Below are 14,396 nucleotides of genomic sequence, written 5' to 3'. Positions count from 1 at the left end.
CACAAAGCCCCTAATCATACTTCAAGAAATTTCTTTCAAATTTAAAATTTAGGATAATAAAAAAATTGTATGTTTTAAAGTAATTTTTTTTTAAAGTAACACATGCGATTTTTTGTAATGAAGTAAAAAAATTACCGACCTTCAAAATTTGGCCTCATATTCGAAAAATTTAATTATGTGTACACTGTACAGGCAGTTTTTATTTGGTAAAGTCATCTAACTTGAAATTTTTATCAAGTCCAGAATGCTGAAAAGCGCATATAAACGCTTTAAACACAAGTTACTTCAACTGCTCCAGTGGCTCAATGGGTAGAGCAGGTGACTACAGAACCAGGGCATCTTGGTTCGAATCCACCCTCAGGCATAAAATTTTTTTAACGTTTTAAATTTTTTTAGGAAGAATCCTTTGTGGTAGGAGGGTCTGCAATCAAAAACAATACCCGGGTTGCCGTAAATATATTTTCAAAACAATTCGCAATCCAAAAAATGGTGACATTACCAATGGTGATATTACCATTGGTAACCAGTGGTAACCAGTAGAAATGTCACCAGTGGTTCTTGACGAAAGTACCAGTGGTAATATCCTTTGGTAAATACCACTGGTACTGTTTCGCGTGGGTACAGATTTTTTCTGAGTTTTTGAGAGTTTGTTTTGAACTTTTGATGGTTTTATTTCAAATTTTTTTGCGACTTTCTTGGTTTTTTTCACGTTTTATTCTTTTGAATTTTCATAGTTTCTATTTTTCAAGTTTTTGACGATTTTCCCCGAATTTTCATATTTTTTTTGGTGCATTCTGCAATTTTATCGTGCATTTTCAGGAGTTGTTTATTAAAAAATAATGCTTATGATGTTTTTTCTTAAATTTTAGCCAAGTGCTTTTTACTCTTAATTTTTTCGGAGGAGTTTTCCTACTTTTAATCGAATTTTTATTCTGGAATCCTCGTAATTTTTTCTTGAAAGAAGATCACTGGGACATTTTTCAACATTATTTTTTGACAATTTTTTTTTTTATCTTTCCTTTGCTATCTATTTTGGTTATTTCTCTCAATTTTAATAATTTTGTCGCATTTTTTATTTATTTTTTGAAATGCATGTCAATGTGAATGTACTTTACGTGAATTTTCTGATTTTTTTCTTTTTGAGCATGGTGCATTTTTTTGTTATCGAATTTTCGAAATGATTTTCTCAAATCAGTATTTTTGCAAAATTTGGGTTACAATCTCCCTTCTTTACCTTTGAATTTATTATTTTCCATTCTAAAATGATTTTTCATACTCGGGTATAGGATTTTGTACAATTTTTTTTTTTCTTTCTCAACATTTGATCAATTTTTTTCATCAAATGCTCCCTCATGTCAAAATTTCTGCAATTTCACAATTAGTAATTTTTGTGTAAACGAATAAATTTTGTTCCTCCCTATTTCGATGGACTCCTTCCTCTCTGTTTTCAAATTTCGCTGTAAGTTTTTTTAAAAATAATTTTTATTCGAATTTTAATGACTTTTTTTTGAAAAAAGTGATACTTATCGAGATTTTTGTTGTGTTTTGTTGTTTTTTGTTAATTTAGAATAAAATGCCATGTTTTGTTTGGATTAAAGTTTTTTGGTCACCTCTTTTTTTTTACATTGGAAATTTTATAGTTTTTTGGTTACCAAAGTTACTTTTTTTGAGAACATTTCGAGTACAATCCCTGTAATTTCATTCGTATAAGGAATGAGATGAGAGGTGAGATAAGCCACATTTTCGCACACATATACAAGCCGCCAAAATGGCATACGACGACGACAACGACCGACATTGTCGTTGTTTCGGCACAACCAGCCAACCAACCCCGGTGGCGAATAAATTACCCACAATTAATACGACATAAACCATTAAAAACAACCTGACAATGATTTATTCGCCGTTGAATACGTCAGCGGTAGCGTCGCGATTCTCGGCTGCCGAAGGCCCACGAAAAAGGGGGAACAGTGAGCAGGGGGGCCTGGTATTAGGGTAGGCGAGATGGTAAAACACGTCCTAAAAATATGTTCCCAGGGCACAAGTTTGCTGCGCGAGATGAAAACCACCAAAACTTAGTAATTAAATGTACTTTCCGACTACTACTGTACAACTGTAAGGTACGAAACCGCACCGCACAAAACGGATGTGCCGCAAAATTGTATTGTGTTGTGTACGTGTGCCCCTCACACGTATGTATACGATACGTACATATACGAGTATATCGGCGTAGGTACGTTAACCACCCACTCCTCCCCCCTCAAACTCTTGGGGTCTTCTTCGTCAGCTTCCCTTAGTCTATCGTACACCACATCGGTGAATTTTTGCGTTTCGTTGTAATTAAATTTGAATAGCGTATCATTAAATTTTCATTGTTTTCGAAAATATGGTTACCGCATACGCTGCGCTGTCGTCGCGTCCGCATCGTATCTATCTTTCCCCCCGCTCTGTACGAAAACCTACCTACTACTCCGGATGTATTTTGGTGAAATTTTATTTAAACGGTACCTCCACCCCCGCCCCATTCGCCATCCTAAAAGCGAATTGCATACGAGCAGACATATATGTACGTGTATCATGTGCCTTGATAAACGAACCTCCTCTTCTGCCCTGCTCCTCAGTGTCTGTGGTACGGTCGCCGCCGCCTGCTATACTTTATTCGAGAATAATTTTCCAAATAGCCCAACACCTCGCCCGCCCCGACTGCCTTTCGAATTGCACAATGTTGAGCATATTCGCGCTAATTTTAATTAAAATCGCGAATATTTTGCCGAAATTGTGTGTTAGTTCATGGAACGTATGCGAATACCTAGCCGGATATGCAGGCTGCGAATAAAATACTGTCTGTCGTCGTAACGACATTCTCGACGACTTTCCATTTCATCTGTTTCATATACGATGATCCCTTCCGCGTTCTGGTTACATCGTCTGTAGTTGAAAAGGCCTGGGTGAAAATTTAGTGAAGTCGTGGGAAACGAGTTTTCATCGAAGCTGGTTTACTCAATTCTACTGTTTCATCAAAGGTCCGAACAATACAATCATTATTCTAACCGGTCAGTTTTGAGGTTTTGAGATTTTGATATAAAAATGATTGCTATTGCGAGAGTGAAAATTGACGTAGGTGGGCAGAGCCCGTATCCTTTGATTTACGATTTTCATTGTATATTCCTGGAATTGGCGTTTGTGAATGCTTGGTCACAGTCCGCCTTTCTGCACGCAAATCTTCTTTGAAGGTCATTCGCGGTGGGGGTGAGGTAAGAACCCTTACTTAACTCTGCCAGTTTGCCTAATTTATGATGAGGCCGGGTTTTTAATCTTTTCAAGTAACCTAAAACACCAAAAAAAGATCATTTTTTGACATTTTGAAAACTCATGTCCCAACAACTGAGGAACTAAACAGCTAATTAATTAGCCGTTTTAACTATATTAAAGGGTACTCATACGCCTAGTAGTTCATTGGCGCCCACCAGTACCATTTAAAATTCTGCGAAAAATTTAGACGAAATTCTTTGAATAATTTTCAAGTTAATCCTGATCAAGTAGGTACTACCTACTCAACGAATAAAATCAGTTGAACACCATCGAATTCGATAAAAATAAACCACATGTACTTGTAACGAAATAAAAAGACCAACTCACCCTGTCTCCTAGCACCTGCATATATGTAGATGATATTGCATGAAGCGTGCAGAAAATTCCTTTTCATGCACTGCATCATCCCAAGTACCAAAAAAAAAATAAAAACCCCTGGGAAAAGACCTAGCTAGTGAAAGCACACCCTTGTCTGGCTATTTACCGCCTCGCCAAGGGTTATTCGGACTGAATAAATAAAAATTAATAAAGAAAGCATTAATCTTGGACCTATTTTGAATTAATATGTTGATGCTAAATGGACCAATATCCGCTAAGCGCAATATTGGTCATGAAATGAGTTATCACTAAGATTTACCATCAAGAATCATACATAAGAAAAATCAACCAGAATAATAATTAAAATCAGGGTCTTTCACCATTAAATAATCAAAAACGGGTGACGAAAATAGGTATACCAGAGAAAATATGTAGGGATAAAAGGGCACCCCTAACCCATCGAACTTGAAGAAAGTAACAAGCACACTGCATTGAGACTTTTTATTGAGAAACAAAAATAAAAACAAAGATGAAGAAAATTGTGCAACTTGAGACTAATAAAAAAAAATCATTTGCTTACCCTGGTCAGAGAAATCGTATCGAAATAGGAGGTAGCAAGCCTATATCAACCTGATGAAATAATTATCATCTATTCTCGAAGAATAAAAAGAAAAATAAGACGATCATAGGAAAATGGAACTTTTGAAAGGTAATTAAATGTATTTCAATTCAATTATGATATAAATTGTATGAAAGTTGTTTTAGTTTCAGTTTCGAGTTTCAAGTTTCACTGATAATTAAATATTTCTATTTCAATTATGATGATGAATATTTCATAGTTTCGAATTTCAAGTTTCAAGTTTTCATATGTCGAATGAATAGGCCCAGGTGCTCGGACCTACTGAAGATTGGCTCGGCGCTTTGTAGCGAGCTTTCAAGTTCGGTGAAACGCCTCTAGTTGTTTTTTATGATAATAATTTGATGGACACAATGAGATGATTGGTATAATAATTATATATGTGGGAGGCACATTAATGAGGTAGTTTCGTTTGAGGAAATATTTACCCAGCAAATAGCATGAGGATCGAGGGAAAAACCTCCCACTACATTGCCCCTTGAATTAACAAATTCTTTAAGAATAAAAAATTTATTAATTCAATAAGACAACGAATATAGGAGGTTTTCCGAAAAGGAAAGGATAGAAAGGGTAAATATTGATGGAGGTATAAATTGCCCCTGAATTTAAAATTTTTGTAATTCTGACCAGAGTATTATAAATTGAAAAAAAAAATGTCATAAAAATCTAAAGCTAAAGCATAAGATACAAAAACAAAAAAAAATAATGATACAAAGTAAAATAATACTGAGTAAAAAATTAAAAGTGAGATCATACTTATGTCATGAATCTTAAGTGTACATAAATAATAATACTATATATAACAGAATGAATAAAATAAATTCAAATACATTACACTTTTAGTATCAAGACACATTAGTAATAATGATCATTAGTAAATGAGAAAAAATATTTTAAGCAAGATGTAATTGTATTAACATTTCTATGTATATAAAAAAAAATAATATTAAACTGTTTAAATAAACAAACAACAACAAACAAAACGAACAACAACAAAAAAAATAACTATCATAAAATAAAAAAAAATAGGATTAATGAAATAAAAATAAAATACTATATTGTTACAAATCATACGTAAAGAATTACCATAAAATAAAATAAAATAAAAATTAACACATAACTTTGAAATAAACTTTTAGTAGGTATGTAATTGCTTGAAAACAATTAAATATTATTTAAAAAAAAAAAAAAAAAACCGGTGTAAATTGAAATATAAAAAAAATTATGTTGAATATATTTTATTCATTCGTCGAACTGGTAGCACTGGTATTGAATTGTTATCAATATTTTTGACCAGTGATTAATCTGTAGTAATTATCAATAATTATGTTTTTGGATGTGAGCATACGGACATCATCCTGATTTTAAGTTCAAAGATGGTTTGTTTTAATAAGCCGGCTATATCACCTCCGACATCTTCCGGATCGCACCGATTGATGACATTCTCAATGAAGCTAAGGTACATAATAAGAATTTGGAAGAAAATTCTTGGGACTTGCAAGTTCTTTCCAACCATCTTCCAAGTTCCATCCTGTCTTCTTCATTGTGCATCTTAGCAATCAGTGGGATTACAAGAATACATTTTACCCGTAAAGTGTTCATAAATATTTCTTAAACTTTCCAAAAAACCGAATGTTAAATGTTTTTCAAATTTTAAAATCAAATTAGTTGATTTGGGGTTTGTTGATATCACCTAGTGTACTCGTATAGAGACAAAGAGCATTTTTTGAAATTTTGAGAACTCACCTCCCAGCAATGACTGAGGAACTAAACAGCTAATTAATTAGCCTTTTCAACACATACATACTAAAGGGTACTCATACGCCTAATAGTTCATTGGCGCCCACCAGTACCATCGGTTTCAGAGTTTTTGATTTTTGAGAAGCAGCAATTTATTTCAACGATTCTGGCCAACTCAATTAAGTGCATGTCTTCGACTGCCTTATTATATAACGTGGCATTATATATCATGTAGGTGTCCCGCAAACCATGAACAAGTCTTCTATATTTTTGATACATCACTGGGTCCGAATTTCGGCTGATGTATATGTTTAAATTTTGCAGAGAATGAATTGCTGCGAATAAGGTTTTTGCAAATGAGTTTTGTGGAGCCGGGGGGACGCAGACCATGGCATTTTAAAACTCTGCGAAAAATTCAGACAAAATTCTTTGAATAATTTTAAAGTTAATCCCGATCAAGTAGGTACTACCTACTCAATGAATAAAATCAGTTGGACACCATTGAATTTGATAAAAATAAACAACACCTACTTGTAACGAAATAAAAAGACAACTCACCCTGTCTCCTGGTGCCTGCGTAAGTGCGTATAGATTATTCGTATAAAAATGATCTGAACTTCATCTTCATCCTCCGCTGCGATATCAATTACTTTATCTTCATCCTCCGCTGTGATATCAATCACTTTCGATCGATCATCTTCATCCTCGGCTGTGATATCAATCACTTTCGATCGATGAGTGATGCCACCATTTTGATTTTATGAAACATATTTCTTTGAAAGTAATGTCCTTGGGTAAGTAGGTAAGTTACCACAGAAGATCACTTGGTAAACTTGAGCGAGCATTTGGATTTTATGATGCATACAGTTTCACAAAGATTCCGCTTAATCAATTCATTATCTGTGAGATGACTTTTAAAAAGTCATTCCAGTAATTCCATAACGTGACATACTGTATTCTACTTTTTATTATCTTGTGAAGACGAATGGATTGGGCGTTATTATTATGACACAGTAACTCTTATCATAAAATTTGAAGCTGAAGTTCACCAAGTAATTTTCTGAGGTTATTTACTCGCCCAAACGAATCACCTCAAAACAGGACCGCGCAGAGAAAATCCAGGCCCTTTCCCATTGTCGTGGACTGGAGCTAAAAATGCTATATAATTTTTGAACAGCTCCAAAAAAAAATTGGTGCTTTAGGGCAGCATTATGCTGTTCAACTCCATACAAATTCAAACTTCAAAGTATGGCATGCACATGGAGAATAGGTAGCCAATGGATTCTCTTTTAAAATTCGGGTCTGCCAGCCTTTGCATTCTCTTTTCATATTGCTACCATTATCTTATCCTTGTCCACGGCTGCGGTAATGGTGGAGTGATATTTTATGAGCAACTAAAGTCTAACAAATCAACTCGACAGTATCAGCATCTGTTTTCTCCTGAAGTCGTTCACTTGATTGTTGTGCTTGCATTACTTTCTCTGAATGTTCTCTCATCACAAAGTCATACACTGAGAAAAATGTACATAGTAAAAAGTATTTTAAAAATATAGTAAAGTTGCTCCAGTTTCGACTTATAGTAACAATTGCTATAAATATAGTACTTGAACTACTATAAATATATAGGGAATGAAATACTATAAGTATAGTAAAAGAACTGCTATAAGATATAGTAGGTAGATTGAATTTACCATATTTATAATAACTGCTACTATATTTATAGAGTAAGTTTTACTATATTTCAAAATTGGAACTATTTTACCACACTTTTATGGTACTTCTTACTATAGTGCTCTTTCTTCATAATTTTTCAATTTGGAGTGTTCTATTTCATGATTCCTCTATTTTCATAAAAATTATGATAAATTAGAAAAAAGGAGGGATCATGAAATGGAATGCTCCATTTTCTTTCCTCACACATGGAGCAGCTGTAATAAAAATGATGTTTAAACAGTAAGCATAGGTACTTCAAATTGATAAGTAAAACATATTTTATTATAATTTAAAATCACATTGTCAAATATCACTTGAATGAATAAATAAATTAAAAAACGACTTCTTAGATACATCCATAATAAATTAAAAAACGACTTCTTAGGCACATCCATAATAAATTAAAACAAAAGGGTGAGGGTGATTTTAATAAATAATTTTAAAAAAACTTTTCACACTATTCAATTCGGAATCTCAAATGATACTTGGGACAGTTGGAGACCCTTTTTTAATGGTACGTCCACACAACATTATATACTTTGTCTCGGAGATCTTGTGAACTTGGGATATGATGCAGAGTTTTCATAGAAACGACGATTCAAAATTAATTGGTGTTTTATGGCTACTCTCTAAATTTGAAACAGTGAAATTTCACTGTTTCAAATTTTGAGAGTAAGGTATGGCAAATATTCACTCTGCTTATGGACACTGAGGCAGTTTGCTTACCTTCTCGGTGTTTTGATTCATATCATAAAGAGGAAAAGTGAAATAAAGGACCCATAAGTCGTAACACAGAAGGATAGTGTACAATAAAGTGGTGTATTGGACGAAAAGACCTTAACTTTTACTATAAATATAGTACTTGAACTAAGTACTAGTCTACTGAAAAGTGAATAATGCCCGCCTGCAATTCGTTCTCATGATTACGCTGTTCTTCTTTGTTTTCAAAATAGTGATTACACGTAGGTAATCTACAAGCGTATCTGATTTTGAAAGACGAAGTTTCTGGCATAATGAATTTGCTCAAATTTGGGCTTGCCACCTCCATCTGGAGAATTTGCGCCGGAGCTGGGTTAGGCTGAAAAATGAAAATACATTCATGTTTAGGTAGAAGAGGACTGTCGTAGTAGGAGAGTCGTCGACCTTTGCTATTCGCGTCTCGTACTGGAGACACAGTCCAACAGCAAAAAGCCATATGTATTTGTTCAAGTTCACTTACGTCGGCATTCTCATCCGGATTTGGAAATACTTCCCTTGCCTGCGCCGCGGCATCAAAAGCGGCTTGCGCCACGGCCGCTGCCCGATTAGCATTCCTTAGGAACTGAGCTATCCTCGGCTGGCCAGGTGGACGTGTTGCGTCTGGTACTTGGGACACATCTTCTGGCTCCCTCGCCGGTGGAGCTCCCGGTAGATCTGCCCTTCCTAGTGCCTGGTTTCGTCTAGTAATATTGGACCTTGCAACACCCATCGGTTACTGCCCAATCTTCCTAGAAAATATAAAAATAACGGTAATTAATATTGACGTTTTTTTTCAATAGCACCAATTACTTGAAAAATTGAAAATTTACTCTTAGAGGTCTTGCTACGACAAATCTGGCGGACGCAGGCTAAAATATAAAAGCAGAGTATTAAATAGGTAATAATTAAACTGATACATGTAATCGACAAAAACAGTATTTCCTTACAATTATGTCCGGTATTGGCGTGGGCTTGATCGATAACCTAAAACAGAAAACAGAGTGGGGTTTTTCAATTTTAGATTTTTTTGTGGTCTGGAGAGATGATCGAAGTTACAAAAATGGCTGTTTTGCCCTACTTCCAAGAGTTTGTAGCGACATCAGTATTGTTTTGCGAAAAAAACCAAGGTCATTTTCGGATTATACGCACTTTTTCAAGTAGAATACTCTCCTTGATTTTTGATTTTTGACGTTTCAAGCGCATACAGAAGATTTTTATTTGTGTAATATTTTGAAACTCAGATCGCGCGACGCTCTGGCGTTACTCCACCACGTAATCGTGGCCGGCGCTGAACTGTGTTCACCCGAAGTTCCAATCGAGTTTTTCATATTTAGATAAATTAGTCTTACGCGCTTGAAACTTTGAAAATCAAAAATCAAGGAAGTTAGTGAACTTGAAAAAAGGCGTAGAATCCGAAAAGACTTTTTTTTTTTAGCAACACAATACGGATGTCGCTACGAACTCTTGAAGTAGGACAAAAGCGGCCATCTTCGTAACTTTGGCCGTCTCTCCTGACCATAAAAACAAACTCAAATTTGAAAAACTCACTCCGTTTTTTGTTTTAGGGTCCAAATTATCGATTAAGCACAATTTCAACCCAAACACAAAAAAAATGTTCAAAAACGTTGCCTAGTGTTATCGAGCTGAGAGTTCATATGTATAAGAAGGAAGATTTTGAATTGTGTAATAAAATGCTCCTATTTTATGTGTTCCATTTGTAGAGGCTAGAACGTTTGCAATCTCCAATTCGTCCTAGTACATAATTATAATTGTAATCGGATGCGGAAATTTTTGAAAGAATGGATTCAAGTGAAAACTTTTACCATCTCTAAATGACTGTAAAATACCATCTTCTGATTTTGTTTCTGATGAAACTGCATCTTCAACTGTTTTGCTCCATAATTTATGTACCAACTTTGAAACTTTCACAACTGGCACATATTGAAATGTTTCATTAATAGTTTTAGGTGAAAATTCATTGGCAGATCGATCCAAACACTGATCAATTTGTGTACCCAGTGGTATTTCTTGAGGGTCAACATATGCACAATTTATCAAGAATTTTGGATCCGGCACCCCATATCGCGTGACATTGTTGGCGGATTGATTCGAAGTCGACACCCCACCCCATAAAAACGTAAATTTGCCTGTGATTGTGGTGGCAATAGCTGCAGTAAAGGGTGAGATGCTGAATATCGATAATGGGGTGCGAGACACGGGCCAGGAAGGGAAGAGCTGCAACAGCAGCCGGCACGGTCAACCGGATAAACGGCCTGATGGTATAGGCCGCGGATCCAACAGCCGGCAAAACGGCACCCGCGAACTCTAGTTTCCCGCATTGGCGTCATTGCCAGCAGCCTCGGGAACAGGCTGCGGCACAACGGGAGGCGGATTTGGGTCAGCGCCACCGGGAATGGGGGCGTTGGGCAGCATCGGATTGATGATAGGATTCTGATTTTGGAAAGGACCGGGTGCATTTGGCCCAGCGGGAGCAGGGCGCCGACGCGCTGCATTGATGGCAGCTTGGCGAGGAGCGGCGGCAGGACGGCGGACGGCCATGACAACAGCGGGTACATTCGCCAGACAGAGACCGGCATTCTGTACCGGTTTGCCGTTGAAGAAGATCAAACGCATCAGTTGATCGAAGTTGATGCCGGGAGGTTCGGGTTGGTTGGCCAACACGGGAGCAAAGATCTGGTCAGCGTCCCAATCTAAAGTGGCCATGGTAAGCGGCTCGACAAGGTGCAACGCGGCGATGAAGCCGACGTTGAACGGCGCGGGCCAAGCGACAGGACCGGTGAACGGCGCGAGAGCACCAACAAGTGGTGAAGCAACCAAACGGGTCAAAACAGGAACGGCGTCGAATTCGAAAAATTGGCAAATCACGTTCAGTGGTAAATCGTCGTCGATGTCGGATAAACTCTCATTTCCAGAGTCTTCGAGTACTATACCTCGGATGTCATTAACGGCTCGTATCAATTTTCTTTTTCGTTCGGAGGCTCTTTTTCTTCCATAACTTTTCCGCTGAGCAGCGGTCATTTTACTCTTCTTTTCATCTTCTAACTTTGACAAACAATGATCGTGATTACTTCTCTATTTTACGCCAAAATGTTGTGATACATACAACTCGAGCGCCTCAATTTGCGCTGTTAGTCTGGGAAATCCAAACTCTAAACAAAATAAATACATCGGATTATAATTTATCAACAAATTTACACATCAGAGAAAAACATCGAAGTATTAACTCAATCCTTTTTCTTGTTGAGGCTTACATCATACATCAATTTTTCCCTTAATTTTTGAAACGATTCCTTTGGTAAAGGTTTCATAAAAATATCAGCATCTTGATCTTCGGAGCATACCCATTCTACCTTAATCGTACCTTTATTGGCATAATCGAGAATATTGTGAAATTTTACGTCAGAGAGATGTTTCATCTTCAGAGAGCCTGGTTTTTCTGTACTTCGGATTGCAGACCTATTGTCACCATAAATTGTATAAGGCACTAAATCGTAACCTACAGCTCTTTTCACAGTTCCTCCTACGGCGGGTACAATCGTATACATACCACGTTTATTCGTCAGTTCGATACTCAGTTTGAGTTCGTCAAGCTCGGCCTGGAGTTGCGTGATTTTGCCCTCCTTGGCTTCGGATTCCTCTTCGTAATCGTCAATCTGCCTATTTCGCTCCTCGAGCAGACCGTTCAACACCTATGCACTCATTAACTGCAGAATTCATCGCAGTATATTCCGCCTCACAGGTAGAATTAGCTAAGGTAGACTGAAGCTTACTAGACCAAAGAATTCATCGCGATATATTCCGCCTCACAGGTAGAATTAGCTAAGGTAGACTGAAGCTTACTAGATCAAACTACTTTCGCAGTCACCAAGGCTGGAATCGGAGTAACTTACAATATCGAGCGTTTTACTTTCAAATTTCAAACCTAATGTCGGAGTGCCTCTTAAGTATCGGAAAATTCTTTTTGCATCGGTCCAATCCTTTTTGGTGGGATTCGCTTGTTTTCTACTCAAATAATTTACAGCAAATAAAATATCAGGTCTCGTAGCATTACCCAAATACAAAAGTGAGCCAATGACTTCACAATACGGAAATAGTTTTCGATTAAACTGCTTCATTTTAACTTCGGCGTTTTCTTTCTCTAATCTTTTTCTTTCCTTTTTATTTGGTTTTCTTGGCGTCGGAGGTTCTTCAGGTTCATCGGAGTATTTAGCTTTAGGTAGAGTCGTTATATAGTGTTTTGTCAAGATATACCGAATTTACGTTCACCCAGCAGTGGTAGTGGTATCTCTTAAGGGTCAACATATGCACAGTTTTGGCAAAACGCAGCTATCTGGCCATCCAAATGGTATTCTAGTTATTAAAAGGATCATTCAGTTCGAATTTTTTCAATATCTTGTTCTGAAACGAACAATCTCCTGTTGGAGAAAAATCAGAAAAGTAAAAAGTTACCTACTTTCAGTTGTTCAGAATCCTTGTTGTTCTGATTTTGATTTTACGCCAGTTACGTTTACGTTTCTAGAAATAAAATCCGCTATATTACCTCCTGCTCGCTAGTCGATCAGTGGAAAAACTAGCGATTCTCTCCCTTAATACCGTAAAATAGCTTATGGAACTAGGGAGATAATGCGATTTCTGATCATTTTGTGTTACTTCCCTCGCTTTGCTCGAGAAATAAACCTTAAACTTCGTTGAAAATCACATCATCTTCCTAATTGCATAATCTACTATGTATTACGGAAGGTTCGCACAAATTTCCCGAAATATCGACTAGAAACTTGCCAATGCCAAGGTCAATCACAGACACAGAATTAATTATTTTTCTTTTCCAAATGTTCGTTTAAAAGTATGTTTTTTGCGATAGATGGAAGGATCTCATTTACTATGTGGAAAGTTCCGTGAGAAAGGTCATGGAGTAGTCGTGAACTCGTTGCTTTAAAAAAAAAAAGGTTAGAATATAATGTGCCCGCTAAAGGCCTAGTTGAAAATTGCCGACACATCGTTTTCGTCGCAAACAGAACAAAATTTTCAGCATGCGGGACCAATTTGTGAGCTGTGTATGTGTGGTGAAAAAATAAAACTAGCTGTAGAGTGAAAAAAGGTGCAGGTATTTGCTGTTGGTATAGTCGAACGACAAGTGCAAAGAGCCATTAAAAGTATAAATCAGAGAAATAATTTTCTATGCCAAAAACTTCCGCAGGTTTTAGTTTCTTCGCATGTTGGGCTTTTGGATTTTTTCCCCTCTAGATTATAGTATCTCGAAACGATTAATTTTCGCCGTTGATTTTGACAGGGAGTGTTATGTTGTAAAGAATTGATTTTGTATTTTGGCGGTAGATACTTACCTATCGAATTTGGATTTTCGTTTTTGGCGTTGTTTTGAAACGTGGATCGATAGATGCTGGTAGGACAATTGAGAAAATTCAGCCACTGGTCATCACGGTTGCAAAAAAAAAATGTTAGGCTTTGAAATTGTTTTGCATTTTGTTTTTTACTAGTAAAATGGAATTGGAGATAGCAGTGGTGTGAATCTTGATATGATCTGGTAACTTTCCTTCCTCTGGCACGGTTTACTTATGTTCTATTATGCAAAATTCTATCAAAAAAAATTACTTACTTACTTGCTCATTGAGAATTAACGCTATGCCATGTGTTAGCCATGTGATTAACCCGACGTCGATGTTGAGGCTTTAAAGATTTGTTTTTTTTTTTTTTTCAAACAATGATGAGAAAATATTAAAATTTCCGCTGTTCGTGTTGAGTTCAGCTCCCAAGGTACAATTTTGAATTTTTAAATTTTCAAAAATCGCTACTTGACACTGAGGTTTTTCTCAAAGGGGTGTTGTGAGAAAATATTGACCCACGCGCTTGCACTAGGAACTTGTTTCATTTTCCCATTCAACTAAATTTTTCATATTAT

At 36.4% G+C, this 14,396-nt stretch overlaps 1 long non-coding RNA gene across 1 annotated transcript in view; it reads left to right on the top strand.

The window, feature by feature from the left end:
• The window catches only part of LOC135842042 (uncharacterized), a 322,912-nt gene that overhangs the window by 176,249 nt on the left and 132,267 nt on the right, over positions 1 to 14,396 (top strand). The window lies entirely within an intron of this gene.

The sequence above is a fragment of the Planococcus citri genome, chromosome 3 (genome assembly GCF_950023065.1).
Source record: "Planococcus citri chromosome 3, ihPlaCitr1.1, whole genome shotgun sequence".
In the NCBI taxonomy this organism is placed as follows: Eukaryota; Metazoa; Arthropoda; class Insecta; order Hemiptera; family Pseudococcidae; genus Planococcus; species Planococcus citri.
Note: the sequence above shows the minus strand (reverse complement) of the source record. Positions and strands in the feature narration are given on the sequence as shown.